We start from the raw sequence: 15,007 nt of genomic DNA on the forward strand, positions 1-15,007 counted from the left end.
CCGGCCTGCTACCTCCCACCTCATCTCCCACTCCCAGACAGGCATGAACCGTAGGCAGACACATAAAAGAGTAAGACTCTCTGCCCAGTGCTGTGGTGGAAAGAAAAAGAGCTCAGGAGTCAAGGACCTGAGTTCAAATCCTGCCTTTGCCTCTTAATATGACGTGTTATCTTGGACACTTGACATAGCCTCTCTGAACCTCAGTTTCATCACCTGTAATGTGGAGTTCATAAAATTTACTTAATAATTCTGTGAGGATTAAAAGACAGTTAAACCTTCCATTAGCAATATGTACACCTGTGGAAAGCAACCCCATTTCATTCCCCAGTCCCCGTGGTGAGCATCTCCCCCATACCTTTCCAGTCCTGCTGTCCCTGACACAGAAACCTAGTCTCCTTCAGCCTCAGACCTTCAGTTGCACACGCTTAGGGAAACTTGACCTCTGACTTGTCACGCTGCTCCAACCCTGCCCCTGTCTCTCCTGGTCCATCATGCCTCTCACCCATTTACAGGTTGATTGTTCCATATTAATCTTTAATACTGCTGACCACGGACCACATGTTCACAATGGAGCACTGATCTCATGCATCAGAAGGATACAAAGTGCTAATTACCCCTATGGGAGCTGTCTCAGGAAAAATTGACCTCCTAGTCTTTAAGATTTAGCAAGCACCCTGAGCCCACATAATTCATCAACTAACCTTTCTTTGTATACCTATAGATCATGCATCCTTTCCTAGAAAAGAACAGAGTCCTTCTGCACATCATGAAACAGAAACCAGACCCCCTTGCACAACCTCTTAGCCCTGAGATAACATCTGTTCCTGGCACCACCAAGTCTGTAAGTAATCAAGAAATACTAGGGGCTACTATACTGCCTTTACTGATTAACTTCCCTAAGCTCTTTCTATAAACCCTGGGCAGGTAGAGTCCTTATAGAGTTGGCCTTTGGAAAAGATTCCCCCTTCTCCCCAGTTGGCTGGTCTCCTGAATAAAACTCATATTCCGTTTGAATCAAAATTCCTCTCTTGAATATTGGCTTTTGGAACAATGGACAGGTGAACTTGGGTTTTGGTGACAAATTTTGGCGACTCAGCCAAAAATCAAATCCCTTGTGGCATCCAGTTCCCTGGGTATCCCAAAGTAGAGCAGTTGGCCAGTAGCTGGTCAGGGGTCCCTCTTTTGTTTCCAAGGCTAGTAGGTTGGACCACCTCAGCACATTAGCTGTTTCAGGTTAGTTGGACTCAGGGAGGGAACCTGATGGATCTGTCCCTGTAGCTGCCTAGACTACTTTGTCTTTAGAAACCTCACTCCTGATTCCAGACCCAAGCTAGCTGCCAATGAAGATGGGAATATTCCTCCTGTTCCCAAAAAAAGTCCAAGAGGACATATTTTATTTATTTTTAAATTTTATTTAAATACAAGTTAGTTAATACGTTGTATAATAATGGTTTCAGGAGTAGAATTTAGTGATTCATCACTTACCTATAACACCCAGTGCTCATCCCAACAATTTCCCTCCTTCATGCCCATCACCCATTTAGCCCATCCCTCCACCCAACACCCCTCTAGGAACCCTCAGTTTATTTTCTGTATTTAGGAGTCTCTCATGGTTTGCCTCCCTCTGTTATTATTTTATTTTTCTTTCCCTTCCTCTATGTTCATCTGTTTTGTTTCTTATTTTCCACATATGAGTGAAATCGTATGATATTTAGCTTTCTCTGACTGAAATATTTCACTTACCATAATAAACTCTACTTCTATCCACATTGTTGGCAATGGTAAGATTTCATTCTTTTTGATTGATGAGTAGTATCCCATTGTATATATGTACATCATACACACACACACACACACACACACACACACACACACCACACACATCTTTTTTATCCATTTATCAGTCGATGGGCCCTTGGGCTCTTTCCATAATTTGGGTATTGTGATAGTGCTGCCATAAACATTGGGGTGCATGTGCCCCTTTGAATCATCATTTTTGTATCCTTTGGATAAAAACCTGCTGTGCAATTGATGGATGGTAGGGTAGCTCTATTTTTAATTTTTTAAGGAACTTCCATACTGTTTTCCAGAGTTGCTACCCCAGTTTGCATTCCCACTAGCAGTGCAAAAGTATTCCTCTTTCTCTGCATCCTTACCAGCATCTGTTGTTTCCTGAGTGTTAATTTTAGCCATTATGACAGGTGTGAAGTAATATCTCATTACGGTTTTGATTTGTATTTCCCTAATGATGAGTGATGTTGAACATCAGAGAATTTGCCACAATGGCTCATGTATAGGCAATATTCATCCTTGTTATTGTGTGAAGATAAAAAACAGGACCTTATAGGCATACTTAACTTAAACCACATACTTAAACAACATAACAATAAGATATGTTATATAACTAAATAATAGGATAAAATTATATAATTCAACTATCACCTTAAAGGAGTTCTATGGGGCTGGAGTTTTATATGGCAATAACAAAATTGCTCCATAAAAGCCCAAATGTACCCCTCTCCATGGGGTTAACTGTGAACATGTGGAAGTAGTAGATGGCCCCACTTTCCTTGTTACTGGATAGAAGATACACTTGGGGATGCCCGTATCCTCAGACAAAGCTTCTCCCACTTCCAGTGAGTCTTCACAGTTAGAATATTGTTAAGGCTAGACATCAGGCAAAGAAGTCTTCTTGGCCCCTTAATCTAACCACTTTTTTAAGTCGCTGTCACGTGTACATAAGCCCCATCTATCAGGGAAGATGGATCAGGAGGCACTTAGGCCACTTTGTCAGTGACTATCAGATTCTTCCTGATGTCTGCCTACCATGCCTCTTGCTGTGTTCAAAGACCACTCCCTCAGGGCACTTGGGTGACTCAGTTGGATAAGCTTCCAACTTTGGCTTAGGATCTCACAGTTTGTGGGTTTCAGCCCCGTGTCATGCTCTTTGCTGACAGCTGGGAGATGGAGCATGCTTTGGATTCTGTGTCTCCTTCTCTCTCTCCCTCCCCCCTCAAAAATAAATAAACATTTTAAAAAAGCCCACTCCATCAGGGCACTTGGGTGGCTCAGTTGGGTAGGCTTCTGACTGTGGCTCAGGTCATGATCTCATTGTTTGTGGGTTCGAGCCCCACATTGGGCTCTTTGCTGACAGCTCGGAGACTGAAGCCTGCTTTGGATTCTGTGTCTCCTTCTCTCTCTGATTCCCCACCCCCCCTCCAAATAAATAAACATTTAAAAAAAGCCCACTCCCTCACAAATAGTGCCCTTAAAACTCATCTTCCCATCTCTTCAAAGTTGGAATCATAGATGCAGTTTGAGGGGAAACATAAGTGAAATGACCCAGAAAGAAGGCAGGAAGAACTGACCAGTCAGGGGGAGGAGAGTAGTGACAAAGATGGGAGGCAGGAGGGAGAGATTGCAGGGGGAGAATCAAAAAACTGAAGAAACAAGAGTAGAGAGAGTGAAATATATAAAGCGTTATCTCCAACTCTACCAAGGATGTCATGGCTTTTGTGAGAAGGGGAAAATTTACTCTTGAGTTACCAAACAAATCATGTTATACCAATAGGAACCAGGGCTCAGTAAAGGTATGAAAGCTCCAGGTACCAGTCTCAAGTTCCTCTTACCACTCCCAAGCCTTTCTTAATGTGACCACTGCTCTGCAAGAGACAGAAACTAATGCTACTAACCTGCTGGCAGGAAGGTGGCAGGCAAGTCAAAGGAAGACCCTGGTGTTGAAGCTGCCAGGAGGTCAACTGACTGTCTGTTCCTCAGAGGCTTGGTTGTCTTCAACCTTGGACAGGAATCCAGGAATGACTGCAGGGGTGGAGGGAGTTATCTCTAAGTCACTCAGGGGATGCCTTTCTCCTCCCCCAAAGCCCACAAGCCCTGACCAACTCCCCCAAGGAGTATAGAGCCCAGAACACACTGAGACTGAGGTGGGAGGTGAAAGGGAGTCTTTGTGACAGCAGTCTGTCTCTCTGTTTGTGTATCTCTGTCTCCATCTCTTCCCTAGATTCTCACATCTTTTGGTATTATCTCAGAGGCCTCTACCTTGATCTGTCTCCAGGTCTCTAGTAAGATCAGAGCTCTTAACACCTGTTTTGCTTGCCAACTCCTAGTCTGGAGAAGAGAGGGCAGGGTCCATCCTGAGGCAAGGGGAGGGTCCTGACTTCCCCTCTGCCCAAGGCAGGGGGAAGGTTGGGAAGATGGACCAAAGATGGAACTAATCCTAAGGTTAGTTTGACAAACACACCCTTCCCCTGGTAGCAAGGTCGTTCTTCTCATTCTGTTATTGGTTTTATTATTATTGCCCTTCAGGTAGGAAGTTGAATTAACTCATAATGATAGGATGATAAATATATGACCATGACCATAAAAGCCTTTCCTAACTTCCATGTCAAATGAAAACTTCCTGTTATTCTTATCAATAGACTCAATTTATTTCCTTCAGGTGTTTATCACACTGTAATTATTTAAGTGTTTTCTTATTGTTTACTTCCCACTAAGAAAAGCTCTATATTTGAATGAGAGAAAGAATGAATGGTGAATAAATATATGGGGATAAATATACTGGTGGGGTAAAAATTGAGTTATAATATGACCTATTCATAAGTGTATCATGTCCAGACCTATATTAACAATAATATCCTTAATCAATACTCATAATGGCCCTATTTCTACATCTCTACCCATGGCCCCTTCCTCTGCAACTGTATGCCACACATGAAAGTTATTTAACAATTCCTTAGGTCTATGTTAAGGACCGTGGAGAGAATATAAAAATATACAGGGCACAGTCTCTCCACTCCAGAAACTTACAGTTGAGTGAGAGAGAAAAGGAAGATACAGGGTATCTAGAACTGAAGATGGTGTGTGGAGAGACAGCTATGGTAAGACTGACAGAAAGGAGTAGAAGAGGTTAAAGGAAAGAAATTGCTTCTGGTGCAGATAATCCAGGAAGGCGTGGGCAGGAGGTAACAACTGGACTATGATGACTGTGTAGATTTTAACTAGTCAGAGATTGGGAGGACAGAATTCCAAGGAAAAGACATAGCTCTCTGGAAAGATTTCCTGACTTTGGTCATCATTTGATTTTGAACTTCTGTTCATCATGAAAGAGTAAAATGCAAGGACCAGGAAATTCAAGGTAAAACTGCAGAAGCTGGAGGCTTTGAATACAGAATACAGGAGCCAGTGCCTAGATCTCTGCTCCCAGCTTTCACTTATCTGCACTTATCTTGCACCTGATCTTCTTGAAGGGGTGTAAGGTTCATATGGGACAGGGTACCCATTATGCCTCCATCTAATTGTGTCTCATCTCTTCTCTCCCCTCCACTGAGGTCTTTATTAACAATGACAGGATTTCTTAATCTCATTACTTAGAAGACCACAAAGCATAGAAAAGCATATACTACACAAATTAAGTCAGGTCATTTGCATACCTGGGAAAGGAAGAACCCCCTTCTCTTTTCATCTCCCTAGTCAATTTTCCTCCATATTCTGACACTATATGACAATAAATATCTATATTCCCTCCTTCTCTGGACAAAGGATGTTGTGAAATGTCAGATATAAAGTTTGTTATAAAAAATACCTCATTAAAAACGTCTCCCAAGTACTGGTGAGTTGGGAAAGGGTTACATTAGGAAGCAAGAGATAAGGGACCCTCAAAGAGGCAGGCTGCAGCTGAAAGTGGGAAGTTGAAGAAGCCTTGGGGGTTGAGAAAAAGAAAACAAAAACAAACAAGATGAACGTATTTCAGACTTGCCTGGTCTAGGTGCCATGCACGGAGTCTCAAAAACTTTCTGATAACGTCCCAATAAAAAGTCAGAGGCAGAAACCTAAGTGGCTACGCAGTTGAGACCCCTCTCACTCTTGAGAGTTTTATGCTTTCATTCAATAAACTCTGTTGCTTTGCTCACTCTCTGTTGTCTTCGAGATTCATTCTTCAACTCCATGACACAAGGACCAGTGTTTCTCCCACGCTCCTGAAACAAATATTTTGGTGCCCAAAGTTGAGAATCATCGGAGGGTAACAGCAGACTCTTTCCTTTCCCTTTTTGAGCAGAGGATCTCCTTACCAAGACTCTCAAAACCAGGCACGTGTGAGCCAGTTAAAAGCTGTAGCACAGCTGCAGGTCTTAAGTTTCAGGTGGCAGGCTGCTGGGTAAAGGTTTAGTCAATCCCCCTTTGTGAAAGGGGAATGTTGGCCTAACGCCAACCAGTTCCATTTTCTGCTGTTGCTTATTCTTTCTTCACCTATCCTTCTTAAATGGCTTTTAAAACCTTTCCAAGTCCTGATGATCAACATGCTCCAGCAATTAGGGATTTGTTTGGTGAGATATGTTTTTTGGTCAGACACAACTCAGGCTTAAATGTGGCCAGGATTCTAGGCTTCAAATATCAGCAGATTCAGCCCTCTGTATCCCCTGGGTTTTGAACATTAAGAACAGGAGCACAGATCTACCACTAGTGCCTTTGTGCACAATAGCAGTGGGAACCTTAATAATCAGGACCTGTCGGCTGATGGGACATCAGGCATCCAGGAAGGAAAGATGCTTGAGGTTGAGGTGAAGAAATAATCAACCTATGGACTAGATTCCATGGGTTGGGAGGTGTGAGCAAATTAGTACGACCAAGAAATGAGGGCTCAATCAAGGGAACTCCAAAGAATGAGGTCATCAGTGGTCTTCTTGGTTATATGAAAGGTTCATCTGGGGGGCGCACATAAGGACTGGCAATGCAAGTGCTCTGAACCTGCCCTATGGTTCCCATTGGGCACCTGAGACATAAATGATGGAGACCAGCCCTGGGGGCCATGGCCCAGGGAAGCCTCCTTCATAATTGCCCCAGGTTTGCTTGCACCCATAATCTTTATAAATAACAAATCTTGATTCACTAACCTTACCAAACTCCTTAAGATTTAAGAGATTTATGGGCACCTGAGTGTCTTAGTTTTTTAAGCATCTGACTTCATCTCAGGTCATGATCTCACAGTTTGTGGGTTCGAGCCCCATGTCGGGCTCTGTGGTGACAGCTCAGAGCCTGGAGACCTTCTGATTCTGTCTCTCCCTCTCTCTCTGTTTATCCTCTGCTTGCAGTCTCTCTCTCTCTCTCTCTCTCTCTCTCTCTCTCTCTCTCTCAACATTAAAAACAATTTAAAGGGCCGCCTGGGTGGCGCAGTTGGTTAAGCGTTCAACTTCAGCCAGGTCACGATCTCGTGGTCCGTGAGTTCGAGCCCCGCATCAGGCTCTGGGCTGATGGCTCAGAGCCTGGAGCCTGTTTCCGATTCTGTATCTCCCTCTCTCTCTGCCCCTCCCCCGTTCATGCTCTGTCTCTCTCTGTCCCAAAAATAAATAATAAAATAAAATAAAATAAAAACAATTTAAAATAAAAAAGGTTTAAGAAAGTTAGAAGGATCCAGAGGAGAGAAGAAGGGTTGTGTATGGGCTGAAGCAGTGGGTCACAATGGCTACTTCCACTGGCCCAATCCTTCTTCAACCCAAGGTGTCAGGCCATTCTCTCACCTTGGGGAAGGCAGATCAAGGGATGCCTTGATTCTAAAGGGAAGAGCTAATATGTTGGGATACCTTCATAGTCACTTCTCTAGTATAACAGGTACAGAGGTTCTTGAGGTTCTTGACTCCTACCTGCATCACAAGATGGGAAACGAACCATTCTCTGTGGGTACTCCTCTGGAACATGTTCTGAGAAATTGGAAACGATTTGATACACAAATGGTCAAAAATAAGTGCATGAAGTTTTTTTTTTTTTTTCTCCCAGGCTTGGCCTCAGTATCTTCTGGAGGATGGAGAATCCTGGCCTCTTGAGGGAAGTATTCAGTACAGTACTATCTTACAGTTAGACCTATATTGTAGAAGAGAGGGTAAATGGTTAGAAGTTCCCTATGTACAGGTCTTCTTTGCTTTACGGGACCAGACAGACTTATGTAAGACTTATAAGATAGATGCCAACCTCCCAGACTCTTCAAGAGATACAGAAGAGTGAGTACTTACTTGTCTCCTGAGGTCTCTCCTCAGGAAAGGCCACCTGTTAAACCCTCATGTCCTCCTTATCCAGGATTGCCAGGGAGAAGAAATCTTTCCCCTGAAAGAAAGGCACATTCAATGTATCCATTGACTGAAATGTGAATTTGGCCCCAAGAACGTCCATGTTCCATTTTCCCTGCAAGATTCTAAGCAAATAAAAAGGATCTGGGCAAAGTTTCAGACAACCCCGATCAACACACAGAAATGTTCCAAAACCTAATCTAGGTTGCTGAAGAAAACACAGGCCATCCCTAATGAAGGGGACTCTAATACTCTCACTGTTTCTCCTAGTACACTCTGGTTAATCTAGCTGTATGTGGGGGCTTCTCCCTCATTCATTCCCTGGGTTAATGATTATGATGATTTGAGCCAACTCTCTCTGGTTAGTCTGCCTCAGGACGGGGACTTTAATATTCCCAAGCAGATGCGGAAACTCCTTTTGCTTCAGGGAACTTCCCTGTCTTCTGTGGCCTGACATGGACTGCCTAATTCCACTTTTTGGCGGAAAAAATCTACATCTGCTCATCTGTCCTAGCTGACAAGCTTTAAGACCAGAAGAACTCTTTCTCTGCCATCCGGGCTTTTATCTGCTCCCGCGTCTTGATGGCACCTCACCTCTACTGCCTTTCCTTCCCTCCTCCTGTTTCTGCACCACCATGGGTGCAGCCTCCATGACTGATTCCTATACCATCTGGATGCCTCCAGCACCATGGGCTCCTCCTCCTCCCCTCACTGTCAAGGAGCAAAGAACACGACCTTAGTTTACACCTCCCACTTTAGATTCCTTCACTGGTGCCCTAGGTAAAAATTAACAATGGCGAGCAAGTTGATTGACTTTTAGTTGGACACAGGTGGAACGTATTCTGTATTTAGACTAACATTTGTTGGTTTAATTAAGATAGACATGTCTTTAGAGTTGTCAGCATTAAATATGTAAAACTTTTTCTACCTAGGTTTATGAAGGTCAAATAAGCTCATGAATATCTCTGTTGCAATTTGTCAACAAAAAGTGGCTCAAGATAATGGTAATTTTGTCTGTCTCAAAGTTTTCACGAATAATTGTTAACATAGCTTTCAGGGTCTTTGGTAACCTGAAACTTTAACATTTTGCTTGGATGATAAACTGTATTGAATTTATTGGACATTTAGGCCTTTTCTAAATCAAATGGAATGCTGAAGCATTGCTTACTAAACACTAGTTTGTGGTTTTGGTTTATGGCAGAAAAACTAAGGATACTTAAATCTGTTGAAAGACATGCTTCATGCTTAATTGATTTATAAGTTTGCCATCTAAAAAAATTATGATGTAACAGTTCACAATTTGTTACTACTTAGTTTTCACTGGAGGCTAAGGTTTCTAAGTTAAAATTCTGCTAATTGTAATTAAGACTGATGGAAATCAGGAAAGTAACTCTGTATGTGGAAAAGTAGGAGATATGTAAGAAAGATATAAGGAATGGGAATACATTTTTTTCAAAGGTTAAAAAAAAATAATTTTGTCCTAAATTAGACTGGTTGTGTGCAGAAAAGGGGCTTAGGTCAAAATCTGAAAGTAAAGGAAAGTTATAGATGGGTTGTGAAGGGAAATCTTTGTAAAGGAATTTTATGTGTGATCAGAACTAAGGTTAAAATAAATGGATTTTAAAAGACACTGCTATAAGATTAAAATTCTGCTTTACTATTAAAAAGACAAAGTTTTCTTGGATTGTTGGTCTGTTTTTGATAAAAAAAAAAAAGAGGTAAACAAAGGTTTTTTTTTTTTTTTCTCTTTTGTCTGCCCTAAAAGATGGAAAGAACTATGATTTTAACCAAAGGGGCAGGACAGCAAACCCTTTTGAGTTGTTTTGCTCAAGCCTTGGTTGAAATTGCCCCTCCTTGGATCTGAAGACTGGGAGACCATGGCAATGTCCTTGCTGTAGACCTCTATATACTCCACATTTGTGGTGTTTTTGCTTAGCAAAGGAATGGGTGCCTGTGCCATATGAGGAATGGATAGCATATGAAGAAGGGCTTTTACTGGGATACATGGGAGCCATTTTGGTACACTTAGCCCAGGGTATGCCTATTTGTAACAAACTAGATATTCTAAAATGGATATCCACATGGCTGGAACATATTTATGTGGGTATTGCTGAAAAAGGCAGAAGAATAAACCTCAATTTTGGCCTTTTTGCACACCTCAGTGGCGGATTTTATCCTTGCAAAACATGGTTTTTGCCAGCCTTTGGAATATATTTGTGTATATAAACCACAATTTCTTTGTAAGAAATTGTGGTTTATATACACAATGGAGTACTACGTGGCAATGAGAAAGAATGGAATATGGCCCTTTGTAGCAACATAGATGGAACTGGAGAGTGTTATGCTAAGTGAAATGAGCCATACAGAGAAAGACAGATACCATATGGTTTCACTCTTATGTGGATCCTGAGAAACTTAACAGAAACCCATGGGGGAGGGGAAGGAAAAAAAAAAAAAAGAGGTTAGAGTGCGAGAGAGCCAAAGCATAAGAGACTCTTAAAAACTGAGAACAAACTGAGGGTTGAGGGGGGGTGGGAGGGACGGGAGGGTGGGTGATGGGTATTGAGGAGGGCACCTTTTGGGATGAGCACTGGGTGTTGTATGGAAACAAATATGACAATACACTTCATATATTGAAAAAAAAAGAAATATATTTGTGAAGAGAATTACTGTTGGGGCAAAATAAAATTAGTTCATCCTTCTACAACTGGGGGAGTCTTGCTTGGTCACAGTGAATACCCTCAAAGTCCTGCAGGTGGGAAACAGGGGTAGGAGAAATTGGAAAAGACTGGTCAGCTCTTGAAGGTAAGATCAAGCCTGCGTAAGAGTGACTACTCCCATCACCTCACAAGACTGACCGGGCTTTTGGCTGACAGTAACATAGCCAGCCAAAATGTGGGACCAGGAGATGAGGCTTCTCCTGGCCAGCTATAAGAGTTAAGATATAAGACACCTTTTCCTCCTTTTTCCTATAGAAGGGCAAGTCCCCAACCAAGGCCAATACTCCTTTGGGGTACATTCTGAAAAACTGGGAAGATTTTGATCCACAAACCCTGAAGAAACAGAACTCATTTTCTTTTGCACTGAGGCTTGGCCCCAGTACAAACTGCCTGCTAGAGGGAAGTATCAATCATAATACTATCCTACAATTGGACTTGCTTTGCAAGCATGAGGGGAAATGGGGAAAAGTCCCCTATGTTCAGTGTTTTTGGACCTTAAGAAAAAATCGAGGTAGGTATGAGCAATGTAAGGTCAATCCTGACCTAATGGCAACTCCCCAAAATCCAGCAGTCAGGAGGGGAAACAATTAAGGGCCCTTTGCCTGTACCAAAGCAGACCTAGAGAAGAAGGAGGGTCGTCTTTCACCTCCACCTCATTCCCCTCGGGTCCTCGGTCTATATATCCAGACTTAAAAATGTGCACGTCTGCTCCCTGCTGCCTGCCTCATCCAGGCCCTTCCCATAATGTAACAGGCATGTTTCCCCTACAAAAAGATGGAATGCCCAAAGGAGGGACACAAAGAGGTACCACTATGATAAGATTACCAGTACCTTTTTCATTACACAATTTAAGACAGATAAAAGGAGATCTAGGCAAATTTTCTGATGATCCCAATAAGTATATAGAGACTTTTCAAAATATTACATATGCTTTTGTGTTCACCTGGAAAGATATAATGTTTTTGTTAAAACAGACTCTTAATGAGATAGAGAAGCAAGGGGTTCTAGCAGCAGCTGCAAGATAGGGGGATGAGCAACTCATTAATTATCATGGGACTGGAGGTCCTATAGGGAACTTCCAGTTTCCTACTGGGGCCCAGGTAGTTCCATCCCAACATCCTAATTAGGACTATGACCATCCCATTGAGGAATGGTATTGTCACCACTTCCAAGCTCGTGTTTTGGAGAAATTAAGGAGGTCTAAGGTTAAACTTTAAATTATGCTAAATCAGTCAGTATTTTACAAACAGAGAATGAGAGCCCAATGGCCTTCCTGGAGAGGTTGAGGGAGGTTCTCATTAAGGACAAAGGGTGTCTATCTCCCCTGACACCCCTGAGACTGAGACAATTTTAAAGGACAAATTTGTCACTCAATCAGCTCTAAATATTCAGAGGAAGATACAAAAATTGGCGTTTGCCTGGAAGGGACTCTGGAATATTACAACTTAAGAATAAATCAGAGGCCTTAGTCACAGCCTTACGTACTATGTCAGACCAGACTCCCCGAGGTCCTGGCACAAAATGCCATTTTTGTGGCTATTCAGGGTATTGGAAAGAAAAATGTCTTCAGAAGAGACAACAGAAGTCAAAGCCCCACAAGCAATGCCCCTATGTGTAGACAGTCATTGCAAGTCTGCCCTTGGGGACCTCTATCTTTGAGGACTCAGATCATCAGTGTCCCTGAAAGGGGATGATGGGGCCTGGGGCTCTTCATGGTGGTTCCCCTGAACCAACTGTCCATTGGAAACCCAGAGCCTTGGATAACTCTGGATGTAGAAGAAAAAGCAGTTGATTTACTTCTTAATACTGGAGCCACCTTTTCTGTCCTCCTTTCCACTCCAGGCCAACTATCCAAATGCAGCATAACAATTAGAGACATCTCCAGAAAACTTATGACTAAATTTTTCTCTCAGCCTCTGGGATGTATATGGGGAAACCTAACTTTTTCTCATTCTTTCTTGATAATGCCAGAGAGCCACACTCCCTTGCTAGGAAGGGACATTATAACTGAATTAGAGACTATAGCATTACTAGCCTGAGGACAGATGAACAATTGTGTGGAGTTTTAGAATTACGGTATATTGTAGGCTGTGGATACCAGTGTTCAAGAAAATATCTCGCCCGCTATATCAATTAGAAGACTCAATCCCACCTACTCTCCTAAGGAAATGAACAGGGGTCTGACACATGGACACTGTCTTCAGCCCTCAGGATAGTTACAAACAGAGCAGGGCAATTATTATTACCTAGCTCACAGAGCTAGATGATCATTAACACTACATCCAGCCTTTCATTTAGGGAGGGATAAAACTTATCAAATGGCCCAAAGGATGTTTACTGGGAAAATTTTGTTAAGGGCAGTTCAACAAGAAGTATCAGCCTGTGAAGTTTGTGTTAGAAACAATCCTCTCAACCACAAACTTGCTCTCCCAGGTAATCAAGAAATTGGAACCTATCCAGAGGAAGACTGACAATTAGATTTCACTCATATGCAAAGGTCAAAGGGGTTCCAACATCTGTTGGTATGAGTTGATATTTTTACTAATTGGGTACGGGTCTTCACCTGCAAAACAAAAAAAGGCACAAAAAGTAATGAAAGCTCTGTTTTATAAAATAATACCCAGGTTTGGCTTACCTAAAAATTTGCAAAGTAATAATGGTAATCAACTGCGTTGGCTCTTTCTCTGGTATGACTCCTGGCCCTTGGAAAAGTTTAACACCTAGAAATAAAGCAAACTGTCTGCTTACTCAGCAGAACTCTAAATGACACCTCACAAGCATTAAATTCTTTAAATCAAAAAATTAAGTGAATTTAGGGAAGGACTCTTGGAGAATTGAGCTCCATTGATTACTTACTGATCTTCCATCACCTGTGTTATGAGAGATTCCCTCACACGTGTTGTTTCAATATAACCAATAATTCCCATAAAGTCTCACAACTGATAGATGACATTTGGGCACAACTGGACAAAGTCAGAGTCTCTCCTGGATTGTTTAACTCATTTGGAAACTGAGGACAGTATCTTAAAGATGGCATCTTGTCGGTCAATATAATCTTCGTGTTTTTCTCTTTGTGTCTGCCAATGTTTGTGCCACCTTATGCCTGCCAACCTTCCTGTGGAACCATCCTGTGGACCACTAGACCAACCCTTGGGTAGACTCTGACTACTGTACCCCCACACAGTCCCTTGTCAGTTTGAAGAAGCCAGAGTGGTCATTGTCCCTGTTCCCTGACAGCAGTCAGGGGCCCTATTCCAGAGGGAGTAATGAGTGGGGAAAGGGTTAACATTAGGCAGGAAGAGATAAGGGATCCTCAGGGAGACAGGCTGCAGCTGCAAGTGGGAAGCTGAAGAAGCCATGGGGTTTGAAAAAAACAAAACAAAAACAAAAAGGATAAACGTATTCCAGAACTGCCTGGGCTAGGTGCTATGCGTGGAGTCTCACAAACTTTCTGATAATGTCCCAATAAAAAGTCAGAGACAGAAATCCTTGGTGGCTACCCAGTCGGGACCCCTCTCACTCTTGAGAACTGCATACTTTCCCTCAATAAACTCTATCACTTTACTCACTCTTTTTCGACCACGAGATGCATTCTTTGACTCCGTGAGACAAGGACCAGCATCTTTCCCACCCACTTGGGAGAGGGGGTTCCTGTGCTGCATCTGCCTTCACACCACGTGCAGATCATCCTGCCGTCTGCTTCCAGGAGCTTTGCTGCAGGTTTTCTAAAGAAGTAAACAGAGACACTCAACTTCTCTTATCAACCTTGCTTTTGTCAAAGCTCATTGCTTTCTATGAAGTTAGTTCCACAAATAACCAGTTTCTCACAATCTCAACTCTAGAATCCTTAATTAGTATAATTTTTAATTCTGCTCTTTCTGGGATGGCTCAAATGGAAAGTCCCACTTGGTACCAAAGAAGTAAATAAAATGTCTTCTCTTAGTACTTTCCATGAGGGGTTCTAGGAGACAGGATCTGGTTACGTGAGTGGTGTACATACAAGGGCAGCTGTGTATTAGGCTAGAAAGTAAAAGACAGGAGGGGATTGCATTGTGGAGGCTGTTTCTCTTTTTCTTTTTTCTTTTTTCTTTTCTCTTCTTTCAAACCACTACTGATTGTAGATTTATAGGGGCTCCAAAGCAGCCCACCATCTTTGCCATAAACTTCCCAGAATGAAAACTCATTGAGGTTCTCTTGAAAGGGGATGAAAAG

The 15,007-nt window shown here is 42.4% G+C and overlaps 1 protein-coding gene and 1 long non-coding RNA gene across 5 annotated transcripts in view; both read right to left on the bottom strand.

The window, feature by feature from the left end:
* The window catches only part of LOC101089872 (cationic amino acid transporter 3-like), an 88,272-nt gene extending 84,450 nt beyond the window's left edge, over positions 1-3,822 (bottom strand). For all 4 annotated transcript variants that reach the window (XM_045061508.1, XM_045061507.1, XM_045061506.1 and 1 more), the window contains exon 1: positions 3,693-3,822. The gene's annotated coding sequence lies outside the window, so the exon portion shown is untranslated. The remainder of the gene's footprint in view (positions 1-3,692) is intronic.
* A 1,954-nt stretch (positions 3,823-5,776) lies between these two features.
* On the bottom strand, positions 5,777-14,559 carry LOC123386553. The gene is made up of 5 exons (XR_006600582.1): positions 14,365-14,559; positions 13,431-13,515; positions 8,022-8,112; positions 7,656-7,872; positions 5,777-5,993 (listed from the first exon to the last, which is right to left on the bottom strand). It is a non-coding gene; the product is annotated as an uncharacterized LOC123386553 (long non-coding RNA).
* Between the last annotated feature and the right edge of the window lie 448 nt (positions 14,560-15,007).

The sequence above is a fragment of the Felis catus genome, chromosome B4, assembly GCF_018350175.1.
Source record: "Felis catus isolate Fca126 chromosome B4, F.catus_Fca126_mat1.0, whole genome shotgun sequence".
NCBI classification, from domain to species: domain Eukaryota; kingdom Metazoa; phylum Chordata; class Mammalia; order Carnivora; family Felidae; genus Felis; species Felis catus.